Raw genomic sequence first — 23,050 nt, forward strand, 5'->3', positions numbered from 1 at the left:
CTGCTGCCGTCATTTGTTGGGTCCTAAGCGAGGTACACACAAGGAGGTTGGTTCTGGAGGTAGCCACGATGATGGCGTGTTGCTGCCCTCGATGTTAGGAGAAGTCTGTGTAGATAACTGTATGAGCCCCATCGAGGGTGGTGTTTAGCGCTTGAGCCCGTGCTTTTCGTTGACCCTGGTCATGCGAGGGGTTCATATTTCTAAGCAAAGGGAGCATATTTAGTTTTAGTCGCCAAGAGTCTGGGAGTACGTCCAGCGGCGTGACATTCTGGGCTGCCCAGCCAATCTGGTGAAGCATGCGGTTACCCACCGCAGTTCTGAGTCGGACCTTCTGGTTAGAAAGATGGCCTTCTATCAGCTCTTCCACCGTGTTTTGGAGCCCTTGCTAAGCAGCCTCAGTGTGGACGCATTCATGAGAAGACCCATGGCCTGCTCAACCGCCTTTCTAATCATTATATAAAGCATCTCTATGTCTTCCTCGTCGAGGAGAAGATAGGGGTTTGTCGTAAGTAACACTCGAGACGACAAAAGCTTCAATTAATCGAAAGGTACCGGATTCTTTTAGTCCTCACTTCTTGGTAGCAACTCGCCTGATCATGTGTATCATTAGATTAATGCTGTTTTTGAGGCGCTGCAAGGAGACGTCACTCTTGGTGTTGGCCTGGAAATGTAGGCCCAGGATCTTGATGCTGGGGTTTGGAGTGATGGCCTGGTCATCAAGGAGTATTTGAATGTATTCCTTGATTTGGCGTGAGGGCGGACGACAAGGAGCTGGGATTTTTTACGTGAACACTGGAGGCCACAGGCTTTAGCACATTGGCGTACTAGAAGAGAGATGCCATCGATTGGTGTGAGCTTCCTTTAATTTTTGTAACTCTTAGCACATGAGAAATGTGCGCACAGGGCCGCTAGACGGGCGTGAGTGGTCGCGTGACACTTTCACGTGGCATTCAGCGAGAATGCAGGGGGTAAACCCGTAGATGTGCTTGGTGAGTACACCATTTGTCTTCCCGTGTTCATGTGGGCTCGTAGCTGAATCGGTAAGACAACGGGCTCTCGCTTTGTTAGGCGATTGGTTCTAGGTTCGATTCCCGGCGGTGCCAGTAAATTCTTTTATTTGTTCGCTGGAGTTTTCTGGTGACACCAACGGTCGCGAAAGAACCCTTGGGGGGTAGAGGTAGAAAGCTTTGCTTTAAAAAAAGAAAACAGCAGCATAACCGCGAGTGAAAATAACATTGCACAGTAACACTTTCGTCGAGAGCAAACGAAACACCTAGGCACGCGCCTGCCCGCAAAACCAACACAAAGTATTCTCGCCATGTCTGTGAGGCGTAAGCAGGCGATCCACCCAATTCATTTGAAAACATGCCCGCGGACTGTGGCACATAATAGTACGTTGTCGGTCCACCTATAAAAATAGGGCAAACACGCACACCCACACACATTGCCACCCGCGGAAAGGCATCCTAGGTCGACCACTGCCCTGCGTTTGTAGCACTCCAATCACGGCACCAGTGTCCGAGCCTTGACGGGTCCCCACACACCCCACTGTGCGCGGACGAGCGGGAACATTCACGCTCATCAAGGCCGGCATGGCTGTGCTAATGCTCCCAAGCAGCATTGGGGAGCCTAGACAGGGCATCGGCGTTGCCGTTGCTGGTTCCCTTCCGGTGTCTCACCGATACATTGTAGCGCTGTAAAGCCAGCGCCCACCTTGCCAGCTTTGCCCCGTGCGGAGTACTAGTTGTCAGGTAAGACAATGGGTTGGGGTCCGAAACAACATTCACCTCCGTGCCGAACAGCCAGTGATCAAACTTTTTGAGCGCCCAAATGATGGCGAACGCCTCCCGCTTGATGGTAGACCACCGTGCCTGGGTCGGGTCAAACCGATGGCTGGCGAAGGCTACTGGCTTCTCTACCCCGTGCTCAGACATCTGTGCAAGGCAAGCACCTGCCGCTGTCGCGGACGCATCAGTAAAAAGCCAGTACGGCTGACTGGGGTTCGGAGTGCTGAGCGCGACCGCCTTGCAGAGTGACTCCTTCAGCTCGTCAAATGCGCGCTGGGCCTCTTCTGGCCACGGTATCGAGTTCGGTATCCCCCGTTTTGTTAGAACGGTTATCGGACCTGCTACCTCGGCATAGTTACGAACGTACTCACGGTAGTAACCGCATAGTCCGAGTGAACTCCTTAGCTTTTAAAGCAAAGCTTTCTACCTCTACCCCCCAAGGGTTCTTTCGCGACCGTTGGTGTCACCAGAAAACTCCAGCGAACAAATAAAAGAATTTACTGGCACCGCCGGGAATCGAACCTAGAACCAATCGCCTAACAAAGCGAGAGCCCGTTGTCTTACCGATTCAGCTACGAGCCCACATGAACACGGGAAGACAAATGGTGTACTCACCAAGCACATCTACGGGTTTACCCCCTGCATTCTCGCTGAATGCCACGTGAAAGTGTCACGCGACCACTCACGCCCGTCTAGCGGCCCTGTGCGCACATTTCTCATGTGCTAAGAGTTACAAAAATTAAAGGAAGCTCACACCAATCGATGGCATCTCTCTTCTAGTACGCCAATGTGCTAAAGCCTGTGGCCTCCAGTGTTCACGTAAAAAATCCCAGCTCCTTGTCGTCCGCCCTCACGCCAAATCAAGGAATACATTCAAATACTCCTTGATGACCAGGCCATCACTCCAAACCCCAGCATCAAGATCCTGGGCCTACATTTCCAGGCCAACACCAAGAGTGACGTCTCCTTGCAGCGCCTCAAAAACAGCATTAATCTAATGATACACATGATCAGGCGAGTTGCTACCAAGAAGTGAGGACTAAAAGAATCCGGTACCTTTCGATTAATTGAAGCTTTTGTCGTCTCGAGTGTTACTTACGACAAACCCCTATCTTCTCCTCGACGAGGAAGACATAGAGATGCTTTATATAATGATTAGAAAGGCGGTTGAGCAGGCCATGGGTCTTCTCATGAATGCGTCCACACTGAGGCTGCTTAGCAAGGGCTCCAAAACACGGTGGAAGAGCTGATAGAAGGCCATCTTTCTAACCAGAAGGTCCGACTCAGAACTGCGGTGGGTAACCGCATGCTTCACCAGATTGGCTGGGCAGCCCAGAATGTCACGCCGCTGGACGTACTCCCAGACTCTTGGCGACTAAAACTAAAGATGCTCCCTTTGCTTAGAAATATGAACCCCTCGCATGACCAGGGTCAACGAAAAGCACGGGCTCAAGCGCTAAACACCACCCTCGATGGGGCTCATACAGTTATCTACACAGACTTCTCCTAACATCGAGGGCAGCAACACGCCATCATCGTGGCTACCTCCAGAACCAACCTCCTTGTGTGTACCTCGCTTAGGACCCAACAAATGACGGCAGCAGAAAAGGCAGCCATCACCTTGGCTCTCACTCAACCAGGGGTTCGGAGGGTAGTCACCGATTCCCAGCAAGCCTACTGGAATTACCAGTCGGGTTGGGTGTCCTGACCTGCACTGTGCGTGCTAAAAAACCACTCCCCAAACGGTTCCATTCAGTTCATCTGGACACCGCCTCACGCTTCAATGGAGGGCAACAAATACGCCCACCCAACAAGCCTGCGCTTTTACCTCCCGTGCTATGGAGCTGCATGAGGACAGTCACCGGCTTGTCATGTCCAGGGAGATAATCCAGCATTATCGCCTTCTGAGACAGACCGTACCTTCGCCTTACCCTGACCTTTCCAGAGAACAACAAACTACCCTACGGCTCATACAATCCAGGCTCCTTCCCACAGCCTACGCGTCTTCACGTAATGCATCCGAATCGCTAGGACGCTGAATGTAAATTTTTCTCAGAAGTAGAAATACTCCGCCCCGTAATCGGTGTGTGCGACGTTAGCCCTGAGCACCCATCTCTCTTTCCGTCAACTCCCCAACAAGAGAAATGGGAGATGCTGCTGTCCAGGCCCTCTCTACCTACCCAGCTTCAGTGGGTGGACAGAACACAGGCCGCGCGTACTGCATATGGGCCCCACAGAAGAAGGAACCACTCCCCAAGGCTGCACTCCTGGGCCGTTCAGAAATCTGAAGAGAAGTATTTCTTCCTCCTCCTTCTCAGCCGCAAGTCTCGTCGCCTCCGTCCGCGGCGTAGAGACGGAGAAGTCAGATCGTCTAACACCGGGTAGGAGCTTACTTAGATTTTATAAAAAAAAGTTTCCACTCTTGCTACACCAATACAACTCAACCAAACACCGTTCAAGCATCATGCATTGATGTAACCTTACCAAGAATATCTCTTTGAAGTAATAAATGGTGTGGTTAAGTGCATTTCACTTCTCTCTGGTTTTCCTATCTGTAGAGCGATGTGAGTGATTTTAAGTGACGTCGCATGAGTAATCGTTATGGGTGCCGCTTACAGCTTTGCTTTCCAACCACATTCACGGGGTGGATTGGCGCGATTTTTTTTTTTTAGTCTGCGGTGGGGTTAAACCTCGAATTGCAGCTACCTTATCGGGGTCTGGCCCGTGGGATCCTGACCCAACCACGTGTCCGAGGTAGCGAATGTGGGCTTCAGCGACTTGACACTTCTCCAGACTCGCTTTAAGCTCGGCCTCGCCCAACAGCAGCAAAATGGTATCTAGGCGTGCGAGGTGCTCTTCCCACGTCTCAGAAAAGACTGCGATGTCGTCTAAGTACGCTGTGGCGTATGCCTGATGCTTGGAGAGGAGCCTGTTTACTATTCTCTGGAACGTCGCCCCGGCGTTTTTAAACCCGAATGGCATCACGCGCCAAGCATACTGCCCCTCATGAGTCACAAAGGCTGTGAAAAGTTGGCTTTTCGGGTCCATGGGAACCTGCCAGTACCCGCGCTTGAGGTCGACTACCGTAATATGCCGTGCTCGCCCGACGCCGTAGATCAGTTCCTGGGGGTTCGTCATAGGAAAGGCGTCTATGCGGGTAATGGCGTTTAACGTCCGGTAGTCGACGCACATGCGTAGGGTGCCGTCTTTTTTCGCGACCCACACGACGGCATGCGCGCATTCACTTTCCACCGCGTATATGAGCCCTAGTCCAAGACGTTGCTTAACCTGGCGGCTAACCTCCTCCCTTAACAGCTCGGGGACCCTATACGGAAACGACCTTTGCGGTTTCTTTCCTTCCTCCAGTTCGATTCGATGTTGACCTATTTTGGCAATTCCCGGCTTCCCGTCGAAAACACCGCTGTGTTTCTCGAACACCAAGGTAACTTCGTCGCGCTGCTTTGCGCCGCGGGCTTTCCCCCACCCGCAGGGAAAGCCCGCGGTGCGTACTCCACTTCTCCAAACTCTCTATCCTCGTCAAACGCGACTCCTACGTGGCTCACCCGGGCATAATACGGCCTTAGCCTGTTCGCGTGCGCAACGGCGGTTTTGCCCTCTCCTGTCTGAATACGGGAGGAATGTTGCCTCTCACGCCCCAAGACTGTGAATGGGCCCAGCCACCTAGGTGCCATCTTTGTCACACGGTCGGTGTTGAAGAGAAGCACCTGATCACCTACGCTTAAGTTTTTGTTTCGCGCGGTGCGATTATACGCGTCGGCATAACTGCCGTGCCGCGTGGCACTCGTAAGCCCGGCGACATCCGCTGCCCCCTACAGCTGTTCTTTTAGCTGCGCGAGGTACTTCGCCGGCTTTTCTCTCAGTGTTACCGGTATCGCCACCTCTCCTGTCCACGTTTGCTGGAGAATAGCGAGTGGGCCCGTCGGGTTTCTCCCGTAGAGCAATCAAAAAGGCGCTACCCCAGTGGTTTCGCGAGGTACCTCGCGGTATGCCCACAACACGAATGGTATCAGCTTGTCCCAGTTCTTGGAGTCATTTTGAATCACGTGAAACAGCATATTCTTAAGGAAGCGGTTCCATCTCTCTACCAGCCCATTGCTCTCTGGGTGGTCTGGGGTAGAAAACCTGAGGGTGCATCCCAGTTTCTGCAACATCATCTGTGTGAGCTGGGACTTAAAGTTGGTTCCCTGGTCGGAACAGATGAACAGATGGTCTCCGAAATGCCCAAACGACTGAAAATGTCGAGCAAGGCATGGCATGTGGCTTTCGCGGTTAAGGAGCGTAGGCATACGACTTCTGGCCAGCGGGTACACAGGTCCACCAGGCGTAGTGCGTAGCGGTGTCCCCTCGCAGATGGCGTGTCAGTCGGGCCTATCACATCTACATTTACCACCTGAAAGGGGCGTTCGAGCCTTGTCAGTGGTGTTCCATTGGGCACGGCGGCTGTGCCAGCATGCGGACCGTCTGTAATCCGTTCGTGTTCATTGTACAGATTATCACCCTACTACCGCCAGTTCGTGCCGGGTGCTCAGGAAGCTGTGGAACGACGCCTGCTGCGCATGACTGTGATTCTTCGGTTTGGCATGCGCCTGAACTGCGAGCATCGTCGTCCTGGAAGAGCCTGAGTCGTCACTCGACGACAGCATGCGCCATGGATCACTGGCAGATGGCGGCACCAGCACCATTCAGCGCGGCTATAAGTTCGCGCCCAGCGGTCATCTCGACCATTGGGCACGGCGGCTGTACCAGCATGCGGACCGTCTGTAATTCGTTCCTGTTCATTGTACAGGTAAGAAAGCAGTATGGAAAATGTGTTCGCTCTGATGATCCTTTTTTGCTGGTGCTGCCGTACCCATGGCTCAGTTGTTTGTTGTGCCGCGCAGAAACTGTACTGCGGAAGTTATTGTTACTGTGTGGCGATATTGAGACGAACCCAGGCCCGGATCTGGAACAGATTGCCAAAATGTTAACAGACATAGCGGTTGATGTCAAAGACATTAAAGAAAAGCGACTATCAGATATTGAGTACAAGCTTGATGCCCTATCTGGGCTTGAAAGGAAGGTAAATGCCTGTCAGGAGCAGCTGTCCTCGTTGGAAAAAACAATAAGTGTTCTAGAAACTAAAATCGATCGACTGGAGAACCATAGTCGCCGGTCGAATCTAATCGTTTATGGTCTTCCTGAGGCAGCAAATGAAAACAGCGAAACACTTGAAAGTGCCGTTAACAAAGACATTCTAAATGATATCATGGAACTTGAACCTGTCAGTATCGAGCGTATTCATCGTATAGGTAGACCTGAAACTGGAAAAGTTAGGACAGTCATTTTCAAATTGCTTGATTGGCGAGACACAGCTAGAATACTAAAAACGGGACCAAACTTAAAAATACCTAGCTAGCTATCGGGGAAGACTTTTCTCAGAAGATACGAGATATTAGAAGAAAGCTTTGGGCAAGTGCGAAAGCTAACCGAGATAACAATGAGAAAGTAAACTTGGCATTTGACAAGCTGTACAGTCTAGTCCACTTATAACGATATCCAAGTGCCAAGAAAATCCCATCGTTATAACCGATAATCGTTATAAGCGGGTCGAGAAAAAAAAAGCCACAAGAGAGATCAAAACATTTTATTAGCATGCAAGTGAGGTAGTGCAACTACTCGTTTGCAGAAAAGCCATAGTCAGTCAGCTTTGACTGCTTCACGCGAAGCTGACGCACATCTTTTTCGAGAGCATCTAATTGCTCCAGGCAATTAGATGCTCGCCGCAGCGCCGCAGGCGAATCGGCCATGACGTCCGAACGTTCAGTCCGACTCCGCAGTGAAACTGGTGAAACGTTGAACGGAGGCAGATGCGGAGAAAAAAAAGCACTCAGTTCGGCGCGCAGAAAAGGCGAGGGAAACTTCCGAGCTGCGAGCCAACGTTACTAGAATAAGCTTGCTGCGAGCAGTGCGAGCCGAACTGGCCGAACCAGCCGAACGTTGGTTCGGGCCGGACACGCGGACGAGGCCAAAGTAGCGGCTCCGGGAGGGGAGTCGGGAAGAAAGCTGCTCCTCCTCTCGCTTGGCGCAGTCGACTCGTTTTCTGAGGGGTGGACGGGATGCAAGGCGCGTCGCGTGCTGTCGGCGCCGAGTGCCGGCGCCAGCGCCGGCGGCAGCTCGCATTTTCGGCGTGCGCGGTAAGCGGATTCAATCGCTATATCCGATATCGGGGCTCGGGAGCATCGTAATAAGCGGGTTATTTTACCATAGAAAGCATACAAAATTGGACGGTGCAATCGTTGTCCATCGTTATATCCGATATATCGTTATAAGCGGTATCGTTATAAGTGGATTCGACTGTATATCGATAACCAAGCGTATGTCTGGGACAGTGATAAAGGCGAAAGAATTCCGGCAAAAAAAACGACGGACTCAAAACCCGCCCAACCACCAGACGGTATGCCCAATCACTGAATCAAACGTAAGAAAACAACTCGCACTTTCTTCAAAAAATAATTTAACGAAAAGTAAGCTTTTCGTCACCGGTCAACAAGGCGTTAAACAAAAATGCCTTCACTTGGTTAACGTAAATGCCCGAAGCGTCAGTAACAAAACTGAACTAATGGAAATTGCTTTACTTCAATACGATCCACATGTAACAGTTGTGTCTGAGACATGGTTGCTCCCCGAAATAGCTGATGATGATGTATTTCCACCCTCGTATAAGGTGTTTAGGAAAGACAGAACTACAAGGGGAGGTGGAATAGCCATCCTTGTGAAAGAAATACTGCAGGCCTCGTTAATTGGTTACATTGACGACTTAAAATGTGTATGCATTAGACTGTCTTGTTGGAGCCACACTTTTATCTTGTATGCACTTTACAGACCCCCAGAGGCTACGTTTGAATCCATGAAAAAGTTAGCTGAATATGTCTCAATTTTGCAACAACAAAATTTTGTTAGCAGGTGATTTTAACCTACCTTCTGTTGACTGGGAGCGTTATACGACAGGACCATTGTACAAAAAAGAGACTGAGATTGAGTTGAACATCATGCTAACCCATAACTTGATGCAAGTTGTGAGGGAGCCAACTCGTCTGCATGGATCCTCTAGTTCGATTTTGGATTTAGTATTTATAAGCCGCGAACTCGAGCTGCATACCGTTCCAGTAGAACAGGGCCTGTCCGATCATAAATTGGTTACCGTTTCTCTTCCTCTTCACAATTTTCCAAGTACTAAAAAATCTTCAGTGCGCACCTTTAAATACTACTCGCGAGCAGATGACGTATCTGTAATAGAATACATGGAGTCGTGTTTTGCTGTCTTTGAGGTGGGCGATGTCGAGCCAATGTGGAATCAATTTAAAGAAATGTGTCATCATTGTATCAATCGTTTTATAGCGAATAAACATAAAAAAGTGCACAAAACAACTCCTTGGATAACGCGAGATATAATTGACTTAAAAGGAAAGATAAAACGGTTAAGACAGAAGCATGCGCAGACTCGTACCCTCTCAGTCCTCAAAGACAGCCTTGCGCGGTCTATACGCTCATCCAGAGATCGCTATTTTAGGACGCTGCTGCCCAACTTCATGAAAACTGACCCGATTACATTCTGGAACTACATTGGTGACAGAAAGAAACCTCTGACCGAAATGGCAATTGATAGCGTGATTGTAACTGATCAAAAAAATCGCGCCAATCCACCCCGTGAATGTGGTTGGAAAGCAAAGCTGTAAGCGGCACCCATAACGATTACTCATGCGACGTCACTTAAAATCACTCACATCGCTCTACAGATAGGAAAACCAGAGAGAAGTGAAATGCACTTAACCACACCATTTATTACTTCAAAGAGATATTCTTGGTAAGGTTACATCAATGCATGATGCTTGAACGGTGTTTGGTTGAGTTGTATTGGTGTAGCAAGAGTGGAAACTTTTTTTTATAAAATCTAAGTAAGCTCCTACCCGGTGTTAGACGATCTGACTTCTCCGTCTCTACGCCGCGGACGGAGGCGACGAGACTTGCGGCTGAGAAGGAGGAGGAAGAAATACTTCTCTTCAGATTTCTGAACGGCCCAGGAGTGCAGCCTTGGGGAGTGGTTCCTTCTTCTGTGGGGCCCATATGCAGTACGCGCGGCCTGTGTTCTGTCCACCCACTGAAGCTGGGTAGGTAGAGAGGGCCTGGACAGCAGCATCTCCCATTTCTCTTGTTGGGGAGTTGACGGAAAGAGAGAAGGGTGCTCAGGGCTAACGTCGCACACACCGATTACGGGGCGGAGTATTTCTACTTCTGAGAAAAATTTACATTCAGCGTCCTAGCGATTCGGATGCATTACGTGAAGACGCGTAGGCTGTGGGAAGGAGCCTGGATTGTATGAGCCGTAGGGTAGTTTGTTGTTCTCTGGAAAGGTCAGGGTAAGGCGAAGGTACGGTCTGTCTCAGAAGGCGATAATGCTGGATTATCTCCCTGGACATGACAAGCCGGTGACTGTCCTCATGCAGCTCCATAGCACGGGAGGTAAAAGCGCAGGCTTGTTGGGTGGGCGTATTTGTTGCCCTCCATTGAAGCGTGAGGCGGTGTCCAGATGAACTGAATGGAACCGTTTGGGGAGTGGTTTTTTAGCACGCACAGTGCAGGTCAGGACACCCAACCCGACTGGTAATTCCAGTAGGCTTGCTGGGAATCGGTGACTACCCTCCGAACCCCTGGTTGAGTGAGAGCCAAGGTGATGGCTGCCTTTTCTGCTGCCGTCATTTGTTGGGTCCTAAGCGAGGTACACACAAGGAGGTTGGTTCTGGAGGTAGCCACGATGATGGCGTGTTGCTGCCCTCGATGTTAGGAGAAGTCTGTGTAGATAACTGTATGAGCCCCATCGAGGGTGGTGTTTAGCGCTTGAGCCCGTGCTTTTCGTTGACCCTGGTCATGCGAGGGGTTCATATTTCTAAGCAAAGGGAGCATATTTAGTTTTAGTCGCCAAGAGTCTGGGAGTACGTCCAGCGGCGTGACATTCTGGGCTGCCCAGCCAATCTGGTGAAGCATGCGGTTACCCACCGCAGTTCTGAGTCGGACCTTCTGGTTAGAAAGATGGCCTTCTATCAGCTCTTCCACCGTGTTTTGGAGCCCTTGCTAAGCAGCCTCAGTGTGGACGCATTCATGAGAAGACCCATGGCCTGCTCAACCGCCTTTCTAATCATTATATAAAGCATCTCTATGTCTTCCTCGTCGAGGAGAAGATAGGGGTTTGTCGTAAGTAACACTCGAGACGACAAAAGCTTCAATTAATCGAAAGGTACCGGATTCTTTTAGTCCTCACTTCTTGGTAGCAACTCGCCTGATCATGTGTATCATTAGATTAATGCTGTTTTTGAGGCGCTGCAAGGAGACGTCACTCTTGGTGTTGGCCTGGAAATGTAGGCCCAGGATCTTGATGCTGGGGTTTGGAGTGATGGCCTGGTCATCAAGGAGTATTTGAATGTATTCCTTGATTTGGCGTGAGGGCGGACGACAAGGAGCTGGGATTTTTTACGTGAACACTGGAGGCCACAGGCTTTAGCACATTGGCGTACTAGAAGAGAGATGCCATCGATTGGTGTGAGCTTCCTTTAATTTTTGTAACTCTTAGCACATGAGAAATGTGCGCACAGGGCCGCTAGACGGGCGTGAGTGGTCGCGTGACACTTTCACGTGGCATTCAGCGAGAATGCAGGGGGTAAACCCGTAGATGTGCTTGGTGAGTACACCATTTGTCTTCCCGTGTTCATGTGGGCTCGTAGCTGAATCGGTAAGACAACGGGCTCTCGCTTTGTTAGGCGATTGGTTCTAGGTTCGATTCCCGGCGGTGCCAGTAAATTCTTTTATTTGTTCGCTGGAGTTTTCTGGTGACACCAACGGTCGCGAAAGAACCCTTGGGGGGTAGAGGTAGAAAGCTTTGCTTTAAAAAAGATTGCTGATCATTTTAATGCTTATTTTCACAGTGTGTTTTCTGGCTCTAGTGTTTATGTTCCAAACGGTAAAGTGTTCGACCCATGCGAAGCGTCCTTCGTGTCTTATTCTGGTTTTTGTTCGATGCTTTTGAATCTTAATTCCAAAAAGTCGTGTGGACCTGATAATCTCCCAAATGTGTTCCTAAGAAGATTTGCCGAACATGTCGGTAAATTCCTGCATGAAATCTTCCGTGTTTCATTGTTGTCATCAAAGCTACCATGTGACTGGAAAGCCGCACGCGTAAGTCCTGTATTCAAGAAAGGTGATCGTTTGTCGCCTCAAAATTATCGACCCATATCCTTGACTTCACCTTGCTGCAAATTAATAGAACACATTTTTGCTACACAAATTGGAAATTTCTTGACACAACATTCAATCCTGACCAATTTTCAGCACGGCTTTAGAAAGGGATATTCGACAGTGACACAACTGGTCACAATAATTCACTCATTTGCACTTAACCTGGATAACAATAGGCAAACTGACATAATATTTTTGGATTTCAGTAAGGCATTCGACAGGGTTCCTCACGACAAATTGATCTTAAAACTTAAGGGTATTGGCCTTCCCGAAATTCTTGTAAACTGGATTGCAGACTATCTAAATAACCGTGAACAGTTCGTTGCTATTAATGAACACCGTTCGCAGTCTCTTCCGGTCACATCAGGTGTACCCCAAGGAAGCGTCGTGGGGCCATTGCTTTTTCTTTTATACATAACTGATATAGTAAATGTCATCACCCCTTCTGTACAAATTAGATTATTTGCAGACGATTGTGTTTTGTTCCGGGTTATTAACTCTCTCGATGATCAAAATGAACTTAACTCAAACCTTCATAATATTCATCAGTGGTGCAATGAGTGGGGAATGATCCTTAATGCAGAAAAGAGTGTCTGCATGCGTTTGACACGTAAGAAAGTTCCACTAAATATTATGTACCAGCTTGGGTCTTCAACTCTGAGAGAGGTTACAAGCTACAAATACTTGGGCCTAACTATAACTAATAATTTATCTTGGAATTTGCATGTAGACAACATATGTTCAGCTGCCTTTCGGAAACTTGGTTTCTTAAGACATAAACTGCGTACCTGTCCTGCTAATGTAAAGCTTATTAGTTATTATTCTTTTATACGACCTAAACTGGAATACGCCAGCGTTGTATGGGACACTTACACTAGCTTAATATTACTTGAGCGAGTTCAAAGGAAAGCTGTTCGGTTTATATATTCAAAATACTTACCGTCGGATTCACCTTGCGCGCTGATGTCTGCAAACGACATTCAGACCCTTGAATCCCTCAGACGCGAACAACGGCTGGATTTCCTTCAATTATTACTTAATGGTAAACTCGCCATCGATTCATCGCCTTACTTATCTTTTCTAGCAACAAGGAACACACGACATCATCATCCCCATTTGATAACCCCATTTTTTGCGAGAACCGATGCCTTTATGTATTCTGATCTTAAACAACAGCTCAAAAGACAAGGACTAAGAAAGAAGCACAGACAAGCGCTGACCAAAAAATCATCAACGAAACGGAACACCTTCACGACGTCTGATTCCTTGAGGGCCTCATCCAGTCTTCGATCAAAGCGGGCCAACAAGAGGTTGCTGAGTGCAGGTGCCAGGCATGAACCGATGCACACCTCATCCTTCTGGATGAATACTTCATTATCGAAGTTCGCTATCGTGGACTGTAGGTAAAATGACAACATGCTGACGAAGTCATCCGCACTGATGCCAACAGAATTCTGGAACCCAATGATTCCGCCCTCGTCAATTCCATCCTTGACCGCATCGAGAAGCAGCGTTTGTGGCATCGAATAATAAAGATCCTTCACGTCCACCGAGAAGGCGCTTAGACCTTCCTGGTTTTCCTGGTCGAAAAATTCGGATACCGCCACCGCTCTTTTTACAAGAAAGGGGTCCACGATTGGGATGAGGGGCAAGCCTTTTTGCAGGTACCTTCCCATTACGTTTTGCCACGACCGCTTTTCAGAAACAATCACCCGAAGAGGACAGCCGTCTTTGTGGGTCTTCGCCGAAAAGAATGCGCACAAGCTGAGTCCACTTGCCGACTTAACTGACTTTGTTAGGCTGTCCAGTCCCAAACTTTCACAAAGGTTGATTGCCTTCTTTTTTAGCTTCTCTGGCTTCCTTCTCTCCTCCTTTCGGAAATTTTCTTCCATCGCTTCACGAGTTTTGCGTTTATACTCTTGAGCTGGCATCACCGCAAAGCCTCCTTCCTTGTCTGACATCAGTAGTCTCAAGTCCGCCCTCCTCAGTGACTCCACCACCTGTCGGGTGCGTATAGTAGACCCTCCCTGCAAGGACTGAGGAAGGCCATCAACCCTCTCAAGGTCGCATCTGCTGAAATCTTCAGAGCTAGCTTTCGCAGCTACCCTTCTGACAAGCGACAGGAGTTCAGGCTTGTCCAGTTTTGGCTGAGTGCAGAAGTTCGGACCTAACTGCAACACTTCTTCTACTTCTCTTGGCACTACAGGGTTCCCAATGTGATGAATGGCCTGACCTGAAGTTCTAGATTTTCTCCGCTTAGGCAGGAAGGCAATCATCTTACTCCAGATAACCTCCGAGATCTGTGCCGCAGTCTTGAGCTCTGTCTGGAACCGCTGGATGCCTTTGCTGGGTGGTCCTTCTTGGTGGCACCTCGTGCGAAGACTGTCCTCGCACAGCTGGATCTGCCTCCAGGCTTCCGACCTCAAGGCCCGGCAGACGCTCGGTTCAGCCTACTGGACGGCGGAAGTGGTCCGACGAGATACAACAGCTCCGGAGGGACGTAGTCTTGAGTGATAGCAAAGGTATACAGCCTGGCACGGCATGTTGCCACTATTAATAAGCTTACGCAAAAAGAGGGATTTAGGAAGAAGGACGAAAAAACAGCCCCCCTTTGGCATGAAATGAACTGAATTAGCGTCTCGACTGGGGCAGTTGGTTCATTCTGATCTTAAACAACAGCGCAAAAGACAAGGACTAAGAAAGAAGCACAGACAAGCGCTGACCAAAAAATCATCCACGAAGCGGAACACCTTCACGACGTCTGATTCCTTGAGGGCCTCATCCAGTCTTCGATCAAAGCAGGCCAACAAGAGCGCTGTAAAAAGAGGTACTCCAGCGGGCCAAAGCGGGCCAACAAGTAAAAAGAGCGCTGGCGGTATCCGAATTTTTCGACCAGGAAAACCAGGAAGGTCTAAGCACCTTCTCAGTGGACGTGAAGGATCTTTATTATTCGATGCCACAAACGCTGCTTCTCGATGCGGTCAAGGATGGAATTGACGAGGGCGGAACCATTGGGTTCCAGAATTCTGTTGGCATCAGTGCGGATGACTTCGTCAGCATGTTGTCATTTTACCTACAGTCCACGATGGTGAAGTTCGATAATGAAGTATTCATCCAGAAGGATGGGGTGTGCATCGGTTCATGCCTGGCACCCGCACTCAGCAACCTCTTGTTGGCCCGCTTTGATCGAAGACTGGATGAGGCCCTCAAGGAATCAGACGTCGTGAAGGTGTTCCGCTTCGTGGAAGATTTTTTGGTCAGCGCTTGTATGTGCTTGTTTCTTAGTCCTTGTCTTTTGCGCTGTTGTTTAAGATCAGAATGAACCAACTGGCCCCAGTCGAGACGCTTTATGTATTCTTTGTTTCCGCGAACAGTGTCGGACTGGAACAAGTTATGCGAACCTCATTTATTGTAACATATGTAGAATGAAATGTATTGTTTTTGTTTGGCGTACGTTACTTCTTGTCAAAGGGTAATGTAGCGTTGTAGAACTAGGTGTGTTGTTGCAACGCATAGCGAAGTGTATTGTGGTGTATAGAACGAAACGCATTGTTGATATATAACGAAGTGTATTGTACCATGTAAACCAAAGTTTCATTTTCGTATGATGTATGTCATTACTTTTGTGGTATGCGTGACGTGCCCTTCCTGCTTGGACCCCTTAGGGTCCGCAGTATGTATTAAATAAATAAATAAATAAATAATCGGCAGCCTGTCGCTCTGACGTCTAACTGACCGCACCTGACACCCGTGGCAGGATTTACAATGCTCCAACACGTCCCTCTCCATGCCGGTACAGTAGAAGTTGTACTTTATCCTTGTTTTGGTTTTTTTAACCCCAGGTGAAACCCCCACATTGACTCGTGGGCTAGCTGGAGTACCTCTTTTCGTCTCTCTCTGGGAAGTACCAGTTGCCTCACCCTAGTTTCAGCTATAGAGTCCCAGTGAAAGAGGATTCCGTCTTCCATAAACGTGCCCGACTTGCCAACCTTGGCATCTTCCCACGCCTTCGTTAAGCTCTCCTTTGTCTGGGAAGTCTGAAGAGCGTTTCTCTGGCTGGCTGAATGGGCCGCGTCTAACGCATCGGGGATTTTCTCCACGTGATGGCTGCTCCTTTGCTGGGTGTTAGCGTCGCATGCAAGCTCGCCGCTTTCCTCCTGCTCTTTGTCGAACGCGTCGGTGCTACTTTTCGCCCTAGGATCAGCCGTCGCGAGTGGTGCGCGCTCGTAGTTATGTTCCCTGAGAAGCTCCCAGTCCTCCTTACTAAGTAAGAAATTGACTCCTTCGGCTAGTTCGTCCGTAAGAGCGCATAACATCTCAACCTTTTCAGGCTCCCTCACCGCCCCTGGCACACTCATGCTCAGGGGTAATGCGGCTAGCTTTGCTTCGACAGCTTTCCTGAAAGCTGACGTCAGCCTGACCGTGCCGGATGGTTCGCTCGACACAGGGGCCAAGAAACGTTCACGAATTACGGTGATTCGCTGCCCGTATCCAGTACCGCCTCCAAACGCTGCTCTCCCCAGACGAGCTGAACGACCTGCAGCTTTGACCTGCCTTGCTTAAGGTTCGGGCCCGACATTGCCACTTTAGCTGTTAGCATTTTATCTGCGCGTGTCGTCCCCCCGCTCGCTGATACAGCTATTGTCGGAACTCTCTGTACCTGCGTGTTTGGGGGGCGGTGTGGCCGTCCTTTTCCAGCGGCGGGTGTGGGGCAATTTTTCGGGATGTGACCTTGCCCGCGGCACAGGTAACACCGCGGGACTCCTCTGTCTGCGTTCGCCCGTTTCGGCGGAAAAGGGTCTGCGTGAGGGGTTCCCGGTTTCGAAGCGCGCCCCTTTCCTTTCGCCTGTTCGAATGTTTGAAGCACCTTCGCCACCTCGGTTGGTTTCAGCCAACTCTCCCCTTCTCTAAGCCGCACGTACTCGAGGCCCTCGGCGCTGAGACTAGCCCTAATCTGGTCCACTACCATTAGTTCAGTTAGGGTCTCCTTGGAGTCTGCCCCCCGCGCCTGTAGGTAGTACGCAAAATACGTTCTCACCCGAAAAGTGAATTGCGCCCAAGTCTCGTCTTTTCTTTTAGCGGCACTCTCGAACCGATCCAGGTACTCTGCCGGTGTCAGTCGCAGCTCGTTCAAGACAGCTTGCTTAACTGCCTCATAGTCCATACACTCCTGCTGGCTGAGGTTGCGCAGTAGGTATCGGACACGTTCGTTCAACGCCGGCATGGTGAGGTGTACGCGGCTGTTATCTGGCACCTCAAATGTTGCGAACAATTTTTCCACCTCACCGAACCACAGTTGCGCGTCCGCATCGCATGGCAACTGGTAGCCTTTCAACACCTTGGAGCACTGCGAAACGGGGTCCAAGCTCGCCTGCCGGCGATCGCTGCCTTCCGAACCCGTGCTTGGTGGCCCACTGGTGGAACTCTGGAGCTCGACTCTCCGAAGAGCGAGTTTTTCAGACTCGAGCTCCAATTCTTTAATCCTAAGTTCCATACGCTTCAGCGTCATGGCTTCTGATTTACTTGCTACTGTTGGCAGTAGCGTCTCCTGCTCACCTCCTGCCACGCCCGGGGGCGCCTGCCGTTCCGGACCATTTCCGATTGTTTCCTGCGGCCCTGGCGGGTCGTCCGCATTACTGTCCTTGTCCATGCTAGCCCCCTTACTTCGTGTCACAACTATGCGCCTTCCTACCCGCACGCCATGCCAACCTTTAATACACGCAAGAAACCCCACTCACCCGACGCAGACGCCTCGACGGTCCGTCGCCCGAAGCCCGGTGCTTGGTGCTGTGGTGGTCGCCTTCGATGATGGCTTGTTGGCTGGCGGGTTTCGACCCTCGGTCTTCAGACTGGATGCTTGCCAAGGCTGCTGTCTCCTCGTCTGGGCCGTTGCAGGGCGGGTTCAGTCGTTCGTCGTTGACGCTCCGAAGTGCCGAATTCTGTCGTGGCTGCGCCAGTAGAAACCCCTCCTTCAGGATTTATGGTTCGTCGACGGTGGCGAAGGAGCCCTTCGCTGCGGGTGCTCGGTGGTGGTGGTGGCCAAGGATGAGACAAGGAAACGGCGACGGCAGATTCAATGAGCAAAACGAAGAAAACTGTATTTACGGTTATTTACAGAAGTTGGTTACAGAAAGTTGATTACAGGGTTGGTTATGCATGGCCGTCTTAGCGATCGACACTCCGAGTTACTCCCTAGGTGTCATACCTTACCGATCGATTCTGGGTTACGCCCTAGACGGCAAGGTTTACATGCACTAAGCACGGCGGCTCGCTGGTCCCCAGCCGAAGCTAAGTCTCAGCTAAGTCTCCCGCTGACCGTTATGCCCGGGATTATAATGCCTCGTGTCCATTGTGAGCCGGGCAGCACACCTGATTGGTCAGAGCGACATCTCGAATTCCACCAATCGTCGGGCCAAACGCCGCCTTCCCAACTTCGTGCACTTACCTCCTCTCCCAAGACGGAGGACGCGTACACGTGTACGGGGCAGCTTTGACATGGCCAGGGAGGCCATTAGGCGCCGCGGCACTTTCAAAAGCCGCTGCCAGGGCTTACGCACTCCAAGCGTAACACGGTGGCCCCGAGGCACGCAACCCCAAAGCGGCGTTTTACTGCCCTAATTGGCCGCGCCCTATCGGCGCATCTGAAGACGGGCGCCGGGCTCTTCAGGACTAGGCCGGCGGCCACAAAGAGAAGCAGGGGTGGCGCTTACAAAGAACGTAGTCCCGGCATAGGCACCGTGAGAGTGACACGGTGACCTCGGATGCACTTAAGGGCGCGTCATTCAGAGGCATCCAAAAAGGGAAGCCGCTTTCCCCCCAAGAAAAACCAATTATGGCGGCGGCCATTATGAGAAGTGAGGGCGGCAATGCGCGCGACCCCGCGGCCCGCGCATCTTATCTCTCAATCTCCCTTCCTCCGCTATGCCCAAGGGCGGCAGCAGTCCTGAAACCTCCATTGCTGTTTTTCCCTCCGTGTTGACTTACTATTTTCGCTGCCTCTACATACAAGGCGATTCATGTCTCCCTACTCAGATATCATCACTCTCACTTCAACTTTCCGACAGCTTAGCCCTCTTGTCGCCGGCGCGACTGGGGGCGGCCTGTTTCTTCCCTGGTTTCTCGGACGTGTAGAAACATTACGGCTTTGGCGCCGGCGCGAGCTGAGGAGGAAAGGTGGAGGAGGAAGTGGACGGTGGACGGTGGAACGTCTTTGAGAACCGACAAAAACACGCGCCCCCCGCACCCGAAGTATTCAAAGCGCGCGCACGTATAACACGCCATGCATATTGTTCGCCAGCGCTGACCGCGGGCGTTTACAACTCGCCACCCCTGTCAGCCACGCAATTATGTGTCCCCTTTCGCTCCTCAGCTTCTTTCTGTGGTATCCTCTCGGTTCTTTGCAACTTTTTAGTTTGCCTTTCCTCACCGCCGCCTTTCTCTCTCAGTTTAGTTCTCCCTTACTCTCCTCTTTCCATCCCCCTCTCTCACTTATTTATGCTTTTCAGGTTTGTCCTTCTTTACTGCTGGCTTTCTCTCTCACGTTTTATTGCCCTTTTCCCTCTTCCTCACCGCTTTCCATGTCAAGCGCTTGAACAACACCACCTAGGTGGTGTTGGCTTGAACTGTACATAAACCACTTCCATTCTCTAAAATATTACTTTTGATAAATGACGGTCCCCGTCCGAAGCCTTCGATGTAAAGTTGTTAGGTTTTTTTTATTGCGTCCCTTTCTCTCTCTCTCTCTCTCTCTCTCTCTAGAAATATATATATATATATATATATATATATATATATATATATATATATATTTATGCCGCGAACCATACATTGGGTTGGTTTATTTGTGTTTTGCTTGGGAAGCGCGTGTTCCATTCTTTCTTTCTGTGCCGCATGTGTTATCAGTTGTGATAGGGAGAGCATTCCGATCTAACGTGAACAGCCCAGAATAATCTTCTTGGGTCTACTATGTTCTCGATGCGAATCGACGTTTCGAGAAGCACGCGCGCCAAAAGATAAAAAGCCTGCAGTGCGGACGCCGGGGCATGCGATTCGACGACACTCGCCTGTGCAAGTCACTTTGTTGATCGCTGCTTCGCCGCCTCTATATTCTTTTGAGTTGTTAGGGGAGCACAACTTCGCTCCAATAAGCGTGTTTCTCATTCAAGACAACTGCATCGTCCTTGTCTTCATGACATCTGGTGGAGGTGCGGGGTACGCACCCTTCATGCCCACTACAACTTCGGGAAGCCGCCAAGCCAGTCCAACAAGAGCCAGCTTCCGCCTGCAAGATTTACCACCCGAGTTCGGTTTGATGCAAGAAGGGCCCAAGAAAAGGAACGCTGCAACCAACACCATGGTTCAATAAACAACGTCGCCAATCGTCCTGCAGCAGCCCCGGGAACCGCCATCGTTCCGGAGAGCCCCCGCTGAAGACCCCGAAGAATGGTTGGAGAAGATGGAGCGCGTCCGCATCTTCAACAGGTGGGACGACGAAGAAACTTTCCGGCATGTCTTCTTTTACTTGGAAGATGCTGCTCGAACTTGGTTCGAGAACCATGACAGTTCTTTGACCGACTGGACTCACTTCAAAAGGGAGTTCCTTAAGACATTCACTACCGTTGTGAGAAAAGAGCGAGCTGCGCTTTTGCTTTAAACTCGAACACAACACCCCAACGAAGGGGTCGTGATCTTCGTTGAGGAGATGAAACAACTATTTCGCCGCGCGGACCCCGAAATGACGGAAGAAAAGAAGTTAGGCTTCTTGATGCGCGGTGTGAAGGAGGAGCTGTTTGCTGGACTTGTCCGCAACCCGCCCAAAACCATCGCTGAATTCGTGACCGAAGCCAGCACGATTGAGAAGGCTCTCGAAATGCGTGCTAAGCAGTATGACCGGAACTTTGTTGGCGCGGCCAGTGCGAACTACGTCGACAACATGCAGATTCCGGCTGATAGCCTTCGCGAGACCATCCGCGCAGTAGTGAGAGAGGAGCTGCGGAAACTTTTCCCGACGACGCCGCAACCCCAAGTCGCTTGCCTAACTGACGTGATCCGGGAAGAAGTTCAAAACGCTTTGGCAACTTCTGTGGCATCCGAAGTACACTGCGAGCCCCAAGCTATGACGTACTCCGCGGCTGTTCACCAACCCCGCCCTGCTCCAATACGTCGTCAAGAGGCACGTCATCAAGAGGCCCCGCCCTACCGCCGCCCACTGTCGCCCGCCCGACCCCCGGTAGCACAAACCCAGACGCCGAGGAAGACTGACGTATGGCGAACACCGGATAATCGTCCTCTGTGCTACCACTGCGGAGAGGCCGACCACTGCTACCGTCGCTGCCCATACAAGAGACTCGGACTACGTGGTTTCTCCGTCGACGCACCACGCCCCCGACCCGGCCAGCACCCATCTGAGATTGAAGAATACCTGCCGAACACCATCCGTGGACCAGCCCGTTTCAACCGTTCGCCGTCGCCCTACCCGTACCAGTCGCCGGATCGCCGTAGCAGTGCTGACTTCGCACGTAGAAGGTCTCCCAGCCCACGCGGGGGAAACTAAAGGCGGCAACTTCTGGAGGTGAAGTTGCTCTACGGCGAAAAACTCGAAACCCTCCAACGACGCAAGGAGGCGCTGAAGACAGTGATTCACGACATGCCCTCATCCCGATGACCCGACCTAACCCTGACGAGACTCCCGAACACGACGACAGCTACACGGCGCTACGCGTACCCGACCTGACCGAGACGTCCGTTGAGAAGACGACGACAACGACGATGCACAGTGCCTGACCATCAACACGTACAAGCAGACATACGACGCCCCGACGAACCCGGAACTGGAGGAAGACCGCATCTGACGTCAAGGTGTCCATCGACGGATTTGACGTAGTCGCCCTCGTGGAAACGGGAGCTGACTATTCGATAATGAGCGGACCATTTGCATCTAAACTGAAGAAAGTTATGACGAGAGGGGACGGTCCGCACATACGCACAGCAGGAGGCCACCTCGTGACGCCAAGTGGAACGTGCACATCGCGCGTCACCATAGACGGCACAACGTACCCTGCGGCGTTCGTCGTTCTGCCTAACTGCTCCCGCGACGTAATTCTTGGAATTGACTTTTTGATGGACAACGGTGCAATAATCGATCTGCAGACTAAGTCAATAACTTTTCACCCCATCACTCCATGACGCCAGAACCGAACCCCGTACGCCGTGCTGCTGTAAGGATTGCTGATGATCATGTCACCCTGCCACCCCGCGCAAGCTTGGTGGTCGCAGTCTACTGTGAAGCTGCTGCTCCTGACGTCGACGCTATCGTAGACACTGATCAGAGGGTGCTTCTCGACCGTGGTGTGTCTGTCGCAAGAGGCATTGCGCGCTTCAAAGAACACCAATCCCACATTTTGGGTTACTAATTTCACCGAGGAGTACCAGCATTTAAACAAGGGCGCGGCAATTGCATTCTTCGAAGAAACGCAAGAAGCAGGTGACGTGATCGCGATCGCCGACTTTGAACGCACACCTGTAGAAACCTTCAAGCTCCCGCAGCCATTCGACGTGAATCTGGCGCTACCGCAAGAACAACGGAAAAAATTATTTGCTTTGCTGCGTCGCTATAGCGAATTTTTTTCGTCGAGCGCAAAACTACTTCAGACCCCTCTAGCGAAGCACCGAATAATAACCGAAGATGGAGCCCCACCTTCCCGACAGTCACCGTACCGCGTCTCTTCACACGAACGGGAAGCCATCCGCACTCAAGTCGACGACATGCTCAGCGACGACATTATACAGCCATCGAAAAGCCCCTGGGCTGCGCCCGTCGTACTCGTAAAGAAAAAAGACGGCACATTAGGTTTTGCGTTGACTACCGGCGACTGAACAAAATCACGAAAAAGGACGTGTACCCCCTCCCCCGAATCGACGACGCCCTCAACCACCTCTGCCACGCGAAGTTCTTCTCATTGATGGACCTGAAGACC

General features: G+C 50.8%; 1 pseudogene; it reads right to left on the minus strand.

Moving 5' to 3' along the window:
• Positions 1–1,601: 1,601 nt before the first annotated feature.
• On the minus strand, positions 1,602–17,724 carry LOC144174082 (uncharacterized; annotated as a pseudogene).
• Positions 17,725–23,050: the final 5,326 nt, after the last annotated feature.

The sequence above is a fragment of the Haemaphysalis longicornis genome, unplaced genomic scaffold (genome assembly GCF_048455015.1).
Source record: "Haemaphysalis longicornis isolate Haplotype H1 unplaced genomic scaffold, Haemaphysalis longicornis Haplotype H1 scaffold_1, whole genome shotgun sequence".
NCBI classification, from domain to species: Eukaryota; Metazoa; Arthropoda; class Arachnida; order Ixodida; family Ixodidae; genus Haemaphysalis; species Haemaphysalis longicornis.